This window comes from Castor canadensis, chromosome 12, assembly GCF_047511655.1.
Source record: "Castor canadensis chromosome 12, mCasCan1.hap1v2, whole genome shotgun sequence".
NCBI lineage: Eukaryota > Metazoa > Chordata > Mammalia > Rodentia > Castoridae > Castor > Castor canadensis.
Window position 1 is genome coordinate 65,004,119 of NC_133397.1, and position 12,849 is coordinate 65,016,967.

Consider the following 12,849-nt stretch of genomic DNA (forward strand, 5'->3'; position numbering starts at 1 on the left):
ATGGGATAAGGAATGTAGGAAAAAAGTGAGGGAGAACATAGTTATCAAGAGAGGGGAGCCACATCTTTGTTGGTGGAAAATTCGTGTGAGGGATAGCATGGGGATGCAAAACCAACAAGAAATAGGGTAAATACCTGGTTGCACTGTCTTTGGACTATGTGGGGATAGGAAGAGATGGGGTCCATGGATAAGGGCACTAAGGTGGGACGACAAAGGTCTTGCTCCCTGTTCCTGCAGGGAGGGACGCTAGGGTTCTGACAGCCAGAGGCTCCCTGGCCTGTGCACATTACAGCAGCTGTGGCTGGGGGCTTTTGTTTGTGTTAGCTCCATACTGAACATTACTCACTTTCTGCTCCTCACTCTGAGATTCCCCTCTGATTTTGACTGTGATCCCTGGTCTGTAAGTTGTGGTTGTTATTTTCAGCTTGTCACCCCTAACCAGTGGTTTGCTGCTACCAATGTGACCTTACTGGTGCAGAGGTAGAAAGAGATGCTCATTATTGGCTTTTAGGAGCCACTAACTCCAACAAGAGGTAGACCCACTTCCTTTCTCAGGAGTCCTTCCCTATTTCCCAGTAGCCTTGGAAGTTGACTGATGACTTTAGTGATAAAAGGAAAGGGCTCATTTTAGTACCTACTGGACCCTGACCCTCCTAGCTACTCTGCCCATCAGAATTGGTCATGATTCTTGGCACAAATCTCAGCTGGGATAAAACTTCACCTTTTGGTAGCAGAGGCAAGTTTGGATTTTTTTTTCTTTTTTGATGGTGGTACTAGGGTTTGACCTCAGGGCCTCAAACTTGCTCAAGTGCTCTACCTCTTGAGCCATTCTGCCAGCCTGTTTTTTTGTTTATTGAGTATTTTTGAGATAGGGTTTCACTTTTTGCCTGGGCTGGCCTCGAACCATGAACCTCCTGAGTAGGATTACAGGTATGAGCCACTGGTGCTGGCTATAGTTGGAATTTTTAAAGATTGTTTCCTCTCACTGAAAGGAAAACTAGCAATAAAAACAACAAAGAAATAATTCTGTACTTTTTGTATTCTCTGTGGTGGGGCCTATGTGTTAGTTTTTTCCTCTCTGTGACCACATACCTGAGAGAAATAATGTAATGGAGGAACAATTTAAAAGCTCATGATTTAAGAGGTTATAGTCTTGGTGGCTGGATCCATTGCTTTTAGACTTGTGGCAAGGCAGAAACATCACAGAGAACATGATGGGGAAAACTCACTTCATGGTAGCAAGGAAGCAAAGAAGGTAAAAAGAAGAGACCAGGACCAAGATACAGCCTTCAAAGGCATGTCCTCAGTGATCCACTTCCTCTAACTAGGTGCTACCTTCCACAGCTCCAATATCTCCCAATAGTCTATTCAAATTTTGAATCCATCAATGAATTAAACCATTGATTAAGTCAGAGCCCTCATGATCTAATTGTCTCTGGAAATGTCCTTGCAGACACATTCAGAGATGTAGTTCACCAATATACTAGGCATTTCAATCCAGTCAAGTTGACAAGATTAACCGTCTCAGCCTCTCTGTGGTATGGCAAGTCATGTGGCCAGTAGATACCAGATGGAGTTCTAGAAAGACCTATCTGGATTGATATGAAACACCAGGTATTGGTTGGAGAGGGAAAGCAACAGAATGATCTAGCTCCCTGGGGATGTTAGTTGTGGGCAGTGGGGGTTAGAAAAGCCAAGATAAGGGATTAGGTTCAGAGGGCTACTCCAGGCTCTGTGGAGAAATGGTACAAACCAGGGACTCTTGATTTCAAAGGCTTCCAACCCATAAGATGGGTTTTCCCTAGACACACTAGGGCTACAAGTGAATCATAGACCTGTTCCTGATGAATATGGTAATGCTTATTTGTGTCTCAACTGGCACCCATCTCATGGACTCCAGACATGGTGGCAGTGCTGAACCGCAAATTAAAGGCTTCCACCACCTGCAGCTGGAGGCATGGTTGGGGCAAGAGGGATCCTGCAACTGACAATGGATCAAAGGAGCAACATCTCTCTTCTAGGTGCCAGTGAGTCCTTTGAGTTGAGTGGGCTAGAAATAAAATCCTCTCAGGACTGAGGTTCACTCCAGGTGTATTCACCATGCCTTTTTATTTTCTGTATTTCTGATGCTTTAACATCTGGAGTCTTGCTGACTTGGAGAGGTTGCCTCTTTCAGGGCAGCCAATTCCCAGAGCTAGTAAAGGATACACTTGAAGTTGAATTTTCATATACAAACCAATCCATAACTGCACCCAAACCTGTCCTCCGCTTTCTCTGTGGGATACTGTCCCCTCATTCTAATCATCTTAGGGCCAGTTATGACAACTAGATACAGCCCCTGTATGGCATAACCTGCTAACATTATCCAAACTAGATAGTCCTAAAGCTGCTTACTCTGCCTCACCTGTTTTCTCCCAAGGACACCACAGTGAAGGCTCTGGCCACATTTTCTTGGGACCTTGGTCCTCCACGTGGCCCTTTGTGTGGCATGCCATTGTCTCCTGTTCCTGGGATGTGAGAGTATAAACTTCTTCCTTGGTGACAGTCATTTTTGTGTCTGTGTGTCTTATCACACTTATTGAAACAAATGCTGGGCACATTTAAAAAACACCAAAGACTCCCTGAAAGTTAGAGGTAAAAGAGGCTAATTGGACTGGTCTGTTCAGGAAGGTTGAGGCTGAGACCTTATTATGAAAGCTTAGGCCTCAGGCCTCCACAGGACATTGCATGTCTGTCAGGGGTGGGCTTCAAATCACCTCACAGGGATCCATTTGAATTCTCCCCTCCATGCCCAAGAACATGGACTTGACACTCATTCTCAGCATTCCTAAGACACGTGTGCTTGATAGATAAGCTTCAAGGGGAAGAGTGCTTTACTCCTTGAGTGATGTGGACCTGTGCCCTGCTTCCGTGCAACAGGACAGACCTCTGGTAGGATGGAATGTGTGTGTGCTGCAGTTTGGGCCTAGAGAACTGTGGGAAAATGTTCCCATGCTTTGGTATGCAAAAAGGGAGTCACCCACCCTTTGTCTGTGTGGGCTTGGATGATGAGTTTCTCAGCAGAAATTATAAAAACCAGGCTCTCCTGCCCTTTACTAGGAGTGACATGAGCCCCATGGATACTTGTGCAATTCTAGGGAAAGGGACAACTACCTCCAATATAGCTGAGATTAAATCTCACTCCTTAAACAATTAGACCTTGAGAACAAGGTTGATTTCATTGATAGAAATAAAATAATTTTTGTACAATGAGTTTGTGGAGAAAAACATCCTGCCCACTATACTAATATCAGCATTTCTGAAATGATCTGAGTGGAGCATGTGCATTAAGAACCTGACTATAAACTAGGTGTGGTGGTACATGCCTGTAATCCTAGCCCTTGGGAGGCTGAGGCAGGAGGATTACAAGTTCTAGGCCAGCCTGGGCTACATAGAAAACCCTGCTTCAAAAAACAAACAAAAACCACCACCACCACCAACTAAAGAATCTGTCTATAGATTGAGAGAACAGAATAGCTATAAACAGGATGGAGTTGAATGAGCACTAGGTACCCAAAATGAAGAAAGAGGGTTTCCTTTCAATTCTTTACAGGAACCATTCTCCTGTGAAATAGCTTCTCCCCACACATGTCTATCAAACTGATCCTTTACCAGACTCAAAAATGATCACCTTTCAGATTTATTGGATTTATGCATTATGCCCGTAGTTTCATCATAATGTTTAACTTATATATCGTTATCATCTTATAATTCCTAGGCAAACCTCTTCATAAAGAATGCAACATGAACCTAGAGGGTCCTAGTCAACTAAGGACCACTTGTAATCTCTACAAAGGTTTGTGATAATGCTGTCATTAGAGACTTTGATAAGTTCTTATTCTTTGAGGGTACTTATCACTAACCAGTTAGAACAGGTTTTGTTGTGATGCAATAACAAGCAACCTCAAACTCCCAAAGCCTTAAAACATGTATTTTTTTTTACTCATATGTGTATCATAGTCACTCAGAAATGGAAGCTCCTGGAGGCCTCATCTTGACATGAGCGTCTGTAAGTGTAGAGACAAAGGGAAAGGGAACTTGGCCAGCCACATGCTGGCACCTAAAGTTTATATCTGGAAGCTCATATATTTTCGGATTATATTTCAATGACCAAAACAAGTCACATGAGTATACCTGGGATCAAGCAAATGGAGAAGGGCTACTTTAGCCTTGTTCCCAGACAATAGACCTAAACATTGGGAACAGCCTTAATGATAGCCACAGTTCCCTTCTGCTTACCAGGAGCTGCTGATGTCTTCTTTGTTTCTCTACTGAGGGGAAACATGTACTAAATCTTTGTGTTCAGTAAACCTGCTTGCCTCTCCTATTAGGCACCTGCCAATGCCTCTTCTCTCTTCCATCTCCACAATAGAAATGAATTTCCTTTTAGGGAAATGGTGACTAGAGAGTTTAAAAAACACCCAGATGAGAAAGAGATGCTGAATTAGAAAGGACTCTTTTTTTGGGGGGGGCGGGGAACAGAGTCTCACTACAGCTTAGCTGGCCTCAAACTTATGACCCTCCTGTCTCCAGACTCTCCAGTGCTGAGATTACAGGTGTATACTTGGCTTTAAAGAAGACTCTTAAAAGTGATATGGTTAAGCCGGGTGCCAGTGGCTCATGCCTGTAATCCTAGCTACTCAGGAGGCAGAGATCAGGAGCATCATGGTTCGAAGCCAGTCTGGGCAAGTAGTTCGCAAGACCCTATATCAAAAAAAAAAAAAAAAAAAATCACAAAAATAGGGCTGGTGGAGTAGCTCAAGGTGAAGGCCCTGAGTTCAAATCCCTATACTGCAATCAATCAATCAATCAATCAATAAATAAATAAAGTTGATAGGGTTAAGTAAGAACAAAAATTAGTAGATCATTGTACAGAAGATAAGGTGTAGGTAGCCCTCAGGATTGCAGAAAATACTTTAGGAATTAGGGTCCCAGTCATTGGTATCAGGATTCAATGCCGTAAGAAAAGATATAAATATTATTTCAGCAGTGCAACTAGAAGCTAAGCTACTTCTTTAGCTCCAAAGCAAGAATGTCACAGAAAGACTCTGACTGGCCCCATTTAGAACACATGCCCACACTGAACCAATGACAATGTCCAAGGAAATGGGACACCATGATTGGCCAGGCCTGAGTCAAATACATGCCCAAGGAGGGCAAGATTAAATTTTCAGAAGAATGGACATGATAAAGCTGGCTGGGCAAATCATAACAACAGTTTACTAAAGCTTTCTTAGACATAGACAATGATCTTTCAAGATTATGAGTCAAATCATGCTCCTTCTAAATTAAATCCTTCCTATGGCTTTCAATGACATTCAGAATAAAGTCTAAATCTTTCCTTCTAATTTACAGGTTTTGTCTGTTAGGACTCTTGTCTACCTTCCCCAAATATTTTTTTCTTCCCCCTCACTTCAGGCAATAGCCATCAATGTTTTAGATTCACCAAGCTTATTCTTAAGGCAATTAAAGAGTTGTTCTTCCTGATCTTTGCAAGCCTGGCTTCTTTTGGTTATTCAGGGTTTCTCTTAAATATCACCTCCATAGAGAGGCCCTGGTCACTCAATATAAAGTAGTTCTCAGTTACTCCCTATCACATCACATCCTTTTTCTCAGCATAGAAGTTATCATTAACTCATATTTTCTTGTTTGCTTATTTATCCTATTTTATTCATATTCCTTCTTACTGAATTATCAGCTCCACAAGAGCCCGGACCATGGCTGTTTTGTTCAATGCTATATCTATAGTGCCTAGAACAGTGCTTGACACACAGTAGTTGCTTAATATTTATTGACTGAATGAATATGGCCATTGCTGAGTTGGCTCACTGTGAGTAATGGAAAGATCTAACACTTTGCTGAAAGGCTAACACCATGACCTGGTCAGTACTCCTACAGGGGCCCTCATAGCTCCAGTTCCCTTGGTTCTGTAGTAACAAGTCACAGCTTCTGGGATCCTCTGTCACTCAGACTCATACTCTGCAGGTGGGGATTTGGGTTATCCCCCTCTCAGAGTTCATGTGACCTCTCTCTGTTTTATGTTCTGAACTCCTGGTTGGGCCCTTGTTTGTTTTGGCTCCAATTTATGTCTGATTGTTCATGGGTAGGTCCTCTCTGCTCTTCCTTCAAGAGTGAAGGAACTCAAACATTCCTGGGTGACACTTATTCTGGTGCTCTAAATTGTAATACTTGCCTTAACTAATAATAAAAATAAAGTCCCAAAACATCATAACTTACTAGATATGGTTTGGCCATTGGGCTAAACCAATCCCAGAAGACTGCTATAATTAGCCACATTTTCAGTTGGAGAAACTGAGGCTCAGAGAAGTAACTTATTCAAGGTCATATAGTTAGTTTATACTTGAATTAGGACTAAGTCTCAAGTTTCTCAGATTCTGAAGCCTGTGCAAAGATGTATTTCTAAAGATTTTCTTTTTTAGTATTAATTATAAGTCTAAAGTATTAGAAAAAGGCAATTACTCAACAAGAGATATTTGGTTAAATAAGACTCAATATTGGTATGAAAAAAATGTCCACAACATTATTAAATGAAAAAGAAAAAGAAAAGAAAAAACCCATAAGAAATTGTTAAGTAGTTTCAGAGAACTAGGAGCTGGCCTGGCACTCATAGCCAGGCTTGGGTGTTCTGTTGAACTTGAATGACTTTACAGAATATCAAAAGGATAAGGATAATCAGTGCTGATGACAGATGAAGATGAAAATGAGGCCATTCCATAACCATGTGTGAACTCGGACACAGGTACAAACAAGAACATTGTGCAAACAACAAAAATGACCAAGCATCCTCTTGTCCTGGCTAATATTATCAACATGGCTTTTTTTTTCTTAAACAGTTCTTCATTGGTTTTAGCCTTGTACTAGTCTTCCCTCCTACATGAGGCTTATTTATGTAGCCAATCATAGAATAGCCCTGTTTCCCAGAAACATCCAATTCATACAATGCCCTGCTCCCTTAAATCATTCTCCAAACCCGTAGGGATTCTAACCCTTTCTTACTGAAAGGGCCCCAAGCCCCTAAGGTGTGCATTCTCCTTTAGCACAAAGAATAATGAGCCCAACTTGCTTGACCACAGGTGTGTTCCTGTGGCTAGACAAGCAGCACTTTTTCATTGTTTGTGTTGATATGCATTTCTACTATCATAAAATTGTGTGGGATAAAACATACCAAAGAAGGAGAAGGAGGAGGAAGAAGAGGTGAAGAATGAAGAGAAAGATGATAAGGTGGTAGCAGCATCTCTGAGCTAGATGTTAATAATGCTATTGAAGCTAGTTTTTTTTGAATATTTATAACTAATGAGCATTGTATTTGAATATGAAAAATAGTACAATTTTGAAAAGGAAGAATATTGGGATTTTCCAAAGAAGATACTATCTGGCTATTAAGAAATTTTAGTTTTGTAATAGTAAAGCGAGGATCTCGTGCCTGACTAAAACTGCTCAGTGGTCATGACTGCAGTTTGAAAGCTTCTGGCTTCCGGGTCAACTGCAGTACAGTTGTGTGCAGTAGGTGTCGCTCTTCCCTTGACAATGACCAATCTCTAACGCCAGTGGGAAGTTCTGGAGCTGTGCCCAATTCCATGTCAATTGTTTCTGTCTGCTCAAATTTGCCTAATTTCGATCTAACTTTTGAGTAAAATGTACTTTTTTCCTGTAATTTAAATCCATGACCCAGTCTACGTAAGGGGAATTACCACAGTAAGACACATTCTTATGCTTCCTATAGAACTTTCACATAGCTGTCCTATTAGAGCTTCATGGTAATCTTTTAAGTGCTTCACCCAGATGTTATTAACTCTATTTTACAGATAAGAAAGATGAAGGTAATCAGAAAACTTAAGTCATTACAACAAATTTGTCCACTTCTCTTCCCATTCCTCTAGCTAGTTCTAGGAATGAGCAATATGCAGCAAATACTGTGTGTTTTAAATATATTAATATGTATGTAAATATATCAACAATAAAAATACATTCAGATCGGTTTTTGAGCACTGCCATACAAATTATGAGAACAGAGCCATGCTGCCTGTGTAGATGATTGTGCAAAACCTTCTGGTGGAGCTGCTTTGGGGAAGAGCCCTCTCAACTCTGAGCATGGTAGGCAGCCTTTGGAGCTGTGGGAGTTCTTTGGAAACACCCAGACATCCTCAGGAACATGCTGAAGGTGACCAGTGTTTGTGTGTGTGTAAATTGAGGTTCCATTTATAAATATGTGTTTCTGTGCTGTGTGGTGATATCAAAGGTATCGGGCTATTTGATTTGTTTCTTGGAGGTTGCATACTTTACGAGTCCTTGCATATTATCAATATCAGGCTATCACTTCTGATGCCTACCTTGTAGCTGCTACTTTCCTCTTTCTGGTTTGTTTTTCCTAAAATACTGTGGAGTTGGAAATCAAATAATCAAGCTAGGCAGAAATGAGCACAAAGTAGGCCAGGTTTGAAGTAAGTCTATTTGAAGTGTATTTGGATATTTCTTCCTGGTTCATAACTAAGTTATGGAAAGAGGATACTGACAGGAAGCTGGTTCTGGGTAGATAAGGAATGACTATGCCAGTATTTCCAAAAGTCCCAAGATAATCAAGGCTAGAGTTGATCTCATTGTACTGAGTTACCCTGGGATCCTGTGTGGCTTGGTCACTCACTCCAGTGCTGTAGCAATTTGAAGTGAATGCTGTTCAGTTTTATAGAGCTGACCTGTAATGGTGTGGTAGGTACTGGGACAATAAGGAAAATGAGGGTATGGGGCAAGTATAGAGAAGGATTGCTGGGTTATGACTCAAGCTGACACAGGAAGATGGCCAATCCAGTCTCCTTCTCAGAGGAATTGAGACCTGGTAGGGGCTTTCTCACACCTTCAGGATACGAAGTGGAGAATAAGAGGACTAGACGCACCACATACAGCAGCCACCCGTGCCAGGAAATAGGTCTAAGATGAAGTGATCAATGGCAGGCACAGGGTTCATGAAATGTGACCTGCAAGAATAAGGTAGCAGAATGGAACAGTGTCAAGAGAGAGGTCCCCAAGAAACATGGAAGGAAGTGGATGGACTTGGCATGCTCTCTCCATGACCTTCATCCTAATAGTGGGACTGAGAACCTTGGCCTTTGGAGGCTTGAGGCTGCCAGAATGATTTCCAAATATGCCACTGGGGAATCAAAAGCTTCTTGTAGATGCGTTGCAAGGAGGAGCCCCTCAACCTCAGGCAAGGTGGGAAGCTTTCAGAGACCTGGGAGCTCTTTTCAAGTGGCTAGGAGGGTCTAGGACTGGGTATATACACTTTCGCCAGGGTCACCCGGGAAATTGAGCCCAGATGAGACCTTTTCAGAAACCAATAATCTGAGACTTCCCTTTAGAGGGGAGGGGCTTGGCAAAGTAGATACATCTGTTTTCTCAGATGACTAACAAAGAGATTTATTAGTCTTTAAAATTGTTATATAAATATGCTCATAATAGCTGGTGGGATGGCTCAAGTGGTAGAGTGTCTGTCTAGCAAGTGTGAGGTCCAGAGTTCAAACCCCAGTATCACCAAAAAAAGTAATGATCACTTGGGAGGCTGGGAATGTGACTCAGTGGTACAGTGCTTGCCTCACAGTCATGAGGCCCTGGGTTCCACCTTCAGTCCTGAAGGAAAAAAAAAAAAAAAAGCCCATCAATGATATATGGGCTGGTGGAGTGGCTCAAGTGGTAGAGCACCTGCCTAGCAAGCATGAGGCCCTGAGTTCAAAACTCAGTGCCACCAAAAAAGAAAATAATAAAATAAATGTGCTCATAATAAAGCACTCAGAAAATACTGAAAGTTACAGAAAAGTACCCCTTAGGCCAGAGATAAAATCTCAAATAAGTTTTGGTGAATTCCTTCAAGGCCTTTTGTTAGGTATACAATCAACATAAACATATAATCATGAATTATATTATATTCTTTCTTTCTTTTTGGTGGTACTAGTGTTTGAACTCAGGGCCTTGCACTCGCTAGCCACTTTACCACTTGAACCACACCCCCAGCCCTTTTTTATTTTAGTTATTTTTTGGATAAGGTCCCATGTTTTTTGCCTAGGTCTGGCCTCAGAATGCAGTCCTCCTCCTTGTACCTCTTGTGTAGCTGGGATTATAGATATGAACCACCACACTCAGCCCCTTATAAACATATTTTAAGTGAAAACATAGTATGAAATTATTTTGTAATCTGCTTCCTCCATTTGATACCATATCTTAAATGGTTTTCTACAAAAATAAGGGTATTTCTACATCATCTTCAATAGCCGGATAGGATTTTGTTGCCTAATAGTTCTATTTTTTTTTCTTTTTTTATTATATTCATATGTGCATACAGTGTTTGGGTCATTTCTCCCCTGCCTAATAGTTCTTATTTTAGCTACTCCTGTGTTGGTTAATATCACATCATTTGAAAATAATAATAAAGTTGTTTCTTCCTGTTCTTATTTCAGCCGGCTGTCTAGAATTTCCAGAACAAGCCTGAAGAGAACTCATTCTGATTTTACAGCAGTGCCTTAGGTATTCTCCTGTTATTTCTCATTCTCCCTCTTGGTTGCTAATAAGTTTATAGTAGTAAGGGAATTTCTTTGTGTGTTCTCTAACACTAGCAGGGCTTTATATTTTTATTTTAAGAGAAACAGGATGGGTGGTGAATTATATCAAACAACTAACTTTTTGGTATCTGTTAAAATGATGGTATAGTTTTTCTCCATCAGCCTGTTAATGTTCTGATGTAGAACCTGCCTTGGATTCTGGGATGAATCCCGTGTAGGTGATTTTGCAATCTGGGAAGGGGAAGTTAATGCTCATGGAAGTCTTGCAGTAAAGACAGCATGCTTTATAACCTGTGCTACACTTGCTCTTTTTACTTACCCATAATCTAGGAAATAGTCCACTATTGGTTCATGGGCATTTCTTCATTCTTTTTTTTTTTTTTAATAACCACAGAGTGTTCCTTTGTGTGGTTGTGTCATAGTTTATTCAGGCAGTCTCCTAGTGATAGACATTTGAGGTGTTTCCAGTCTTCTGGTGCAGTAGTAACCATACAAATGCATTATTTCATATGCATATTCTTTTAAAAGAAATTCTCAGAAGTGGGATTGCTGTGTGAGTTTAAATGAACTGGGAAGTTTCAGCCTTTCAGAGAGTGACAAACAGATAAACTGATAGACTCACATAAACAGAGTTCAGATAAATTGGCCATGATCTATGTCTACATGTTCTCAGAAAAGACATTTGAGCCTAGAACTGGGGTGTGTGTGTGTGTGTGTGTGTGTGTGTGTGTGTGTATGTCTTCCATACCTCTTACATTTCCTTCTTGATATCTATGCTTTCCCCTCACTGTGACCATCCTCTATCTTCTTGAGGTTTTTTTATGGTCTAGAAATGGAAGCAAGGAAGATGATAACTGTTTTAGGCATTGAGCACTTTCTCAGGGCCAGGTTCTGCGCTAGGTGCTCTGAGTGTATTATTTTTAATTCTTGTTTTAACCATGCCAGGAACTTTTTTGAGCTCTTTTTAGAAAATGAGGAACCCCGGGTCAGGTTGTTAAAGATCTCCAGCTAGAAAATGGATGCAGAATTAGAAGCCAAGTCTGTTTGCTCCACACCACACCCATTTATTAGCTATGTCCACCCCCAGCTTTATCAGCATCCTCAGTCTGAAGTTCACAGAGTGCTGGGAAAGACCAGCCAGAAGGGATATGTCCTGATGGTTAAAAAGCAAAACATTTCAGTTTCTGGATTATTCTTCAAAATAACAGCTCATTTTGATGCCAAGTCAGGTCAAATTAACAAATATTATTATGAAACATCTGCCATGTGGAAGGCATGGAGCTAGTTGCTATAGGAAATAAATCAAGAATCATGGCTGGAAAAATTGAAGCCCAGTTTTATGGAGCAATGTGAATGTTGACTGGTTAACCTGTAAATAATTACTCCCACTTGGTAACTAATGTTGCTTACCTAACTCCTCAAGGGAGGGATCGTATATGTTGTAAAACAAATATAATTAATCAAGACTGTTGCCCGTTCCTGGAGCTCACACCACACACCAAAAGTGCATTCCAGGTCTACAACTTATTATCTAAATCAAGTCATGGAAAACTTGCAAAAATTAGAGTATTCATTTCTATTGTGGAGGAATAACTTTTTTTTTTCTTTTATTATTCATATGTGCATACAAGGCTTGGGTCATTTCTCCCCCCCTGCCCCCACCCCCTCCCTTACCACCCACTCTGCCCCCTCCCTCTCCCCCCAACCCCCTCAATACTCAGCAGAAACTGTTTTGCCCTTATTTCTAATTTTGTTGTAGAGCGAGTATAAGCTATAATAGGAAGGAACAAGAGTTTTTGCTAGTTGAGATAAGGATAGCTATACAGGGAGTTGACTCACATTAATTTCCTGTGCGTGTGTTACCTTCTAGGTTAATTCTTTTTGATCTAACCTTTTCTCTAGTTCCTGGTCCCCTTTTCCTATTGGCCTCAGTTGCTTTTAAGGTATCTGCTTTAGTTTCTCTGTGTTAAGGGCAACAAATGCTAGCTTGCTTTTTAGGTGTCTTACCTATCCTCACCCCTCCCTTGTGTGCTCTCGCTTTTATCATGTGCTCAAAGTTCAATCCCACTGTTGTGTTTGCCCTTGATCTAATGTCCACATATGAGGGAGAACATACGATTTTTGGTCTTTTGGGCCAGGCTAACCTCACTCAGAATGATGTTCTCCAATTCCATCCATTTACCAGTGAATGATAACATTTCGTTCTTCTTCGTGGCTGCATAAAATTCCATTGTGTATAAAT

General features: G+C 41.0%; 1 non-coding gene across 1 annotated transcript; it reads left to right on the top strand.

Moving 5' to 3' along the window:
* The first annotated feature begins 9,726 nt into the window (after positions 1-9,726).
* Trnaa-agc (transfer RNA alanine (anticodon AGC)) lies at positions 9,727-9,799 on the top strand. Its single transcript has one exon. It is a non-coding gene; the product is annotated as a tRNA-Ala (tRNA).
* Positions 9,800-12,849: the final 3,050 nt, after the last annotated feature.